Below are 1867 nucleotides of genomic sequence, written 5' to 3'. Positions count from 1 at the left end.
TTTATCCTTTGAAATTCTTTGTTGATGGGATGACCCAAACCTTCATTTCCACGGGATTCAAGCCATTAGTGGCCATTAGTGATCCTGTCTTTATTGCTTTGCTATAGTTTTACATTGACAGTTTCTAGGTATGAGAAGTACCGTGGTGAATCCACTGGGAACAGACATAGTTCTCCTTGTCAATGTTGGTAGCAGCAACCTAATTTCCACTTGATAATTAGGATCAATCACCTTAGCTAATATCATGAACTCCTTTTTTGTTGCCATTGGCTTAATAGCATGAGGAGCCCAGGGGGATGTCTCAGCTTCCAAATTAATAGAAACAATTTAATGTCTATGTTCTCTGGAGTTAGCATTCCTCCTTTGGGAAATAGGACTTGCAAACCCACTGAACCCAAAGTTACAGGGACAAAAAGCAAAAATTCTATAAGTGAGTTATTAAGTATAAATGTGAGAAGGATCGCTCGCACCTCCACCCCGAACCCTTGTATTCATCCAGAAGAGGGCACCAAAATGGATGATTTGCTTAAGGCTTATACCACAACCTTTGATGTCACACCAACTCTGCAGGCTGCTGTCTCCTAGATGGCATTCCCAGGAATCAGCTGGCTGTGATTTACTAATTTATTTCTAGACCATCCAGAGTTCATCTTAGGTGTGAAATCTGAATTGGAAACTTTTGCTGGTGGTTTTGCCACCTTTCTATTAAAGAGTTTAAGGGAAGCCGGGCTCAGTGGCTCAGCCTGTAATCCCGCGCCTTGAGAGGCTGAGGTAAGCGGATTGCCTGAGCCCACAGGTTCGGGACCTGCCTGAGCAATTTGGCGAGACCTCATCTCTACAATAAATCAAAAAATCAGCCAGGTGTAGTAGCGCATGCCTGTAATTCCGACTATTCGGAAGGCTGAGGCAGAAGGATCGCCAGAGCCCAGCAGGTCGAGGCTGCGGTGGCCGGGAGCGGCCACTGCACTTCAGTCTAGGCGACAGAGTGAGACTCCAACTCAAAAAAATAAAAAATAAAATAAAAAATAAAGAGTTTAAGGAATATTTTTGGTTGAGAACAACTTACATTTTCATCAACAAAAATAAACAAAACCAAAAAAATCATAACCACTGTGATTCTGTAATTTTCTTTTTAGGTTATACCGGGAGACCCATCCCCCCAGAATACTTGGGTTTTTGCCACGCTGTTTGATACCTAATTACCACTCATATCTCTCTTCTCATTGCCTCGCCCCATAGAATACAGAATATGTCCATAATGCCTATTTCAGCAGTTTTCACAGAGATGTTTAAAATCTGCTATAAGAACAATTGCTAATGACAATGTGGTAATTATTTCTGTGGCATTCATAAAGTGTGATAGGCTCTGTAACACATCAACAAAGTGCCAAGTGGGTCCTCTGTTGAAGTCAAGAAAAAAAGATAATGACCCCTAATGCTTCCTACTTCATATTTTGATCTGATCACTATGATTAAACTGAGGAGCAGCTCGGGATGAAAGAAAGAGCCTGACTTCATGCTCAAAACTGTGGAAGAAACACCCTTATAATCATCATCATCATCCTCATACATTTAAATAGGTATTCTGGCCGGGCTCGGTGGCTCAGCCTGAAATCCCGCGCTTTGGGAGGCCGAGGTGAGTGAATTGCCTGAGCCCGCGGGTTCGAGACCCACCTGGGCAACTTCACAAGACCTCATCTCTACAATAAATCAAAAAAATTAGCCGGGTGTGGTAGCGTGCGCCTGTAGTTCCAGTTACTTGGAAGGCTGAGGTGGAAGAATCGTCGGAGCCCAGCAGGTCGAGGCTGCGGTGGCCGGGAGCGGCCACTGCACTCTAGTCTGGGCGACTGAGTGAGACTCCAACTCG

Source organism: Carlito syrichta, unplaced genomic scaffold (assembly GCF_000164805.1).
Source record: "Carlito syrichta isolate Samal-C Ts95f unplaced genomic scaffold, Tarsius_syrichta-2.0.1 Scaffold309100, whole genome shotgun sequence".
Taxonomy (NCBI): domain Eukaryota; kingdom Metazoa; phylum Chordata; class Mammalia; order Primates; family Tarsiidae; genus Carlito; species Carlito syrichta.
Note: the sequence above shows the minus strand (reverse complement) of the source record.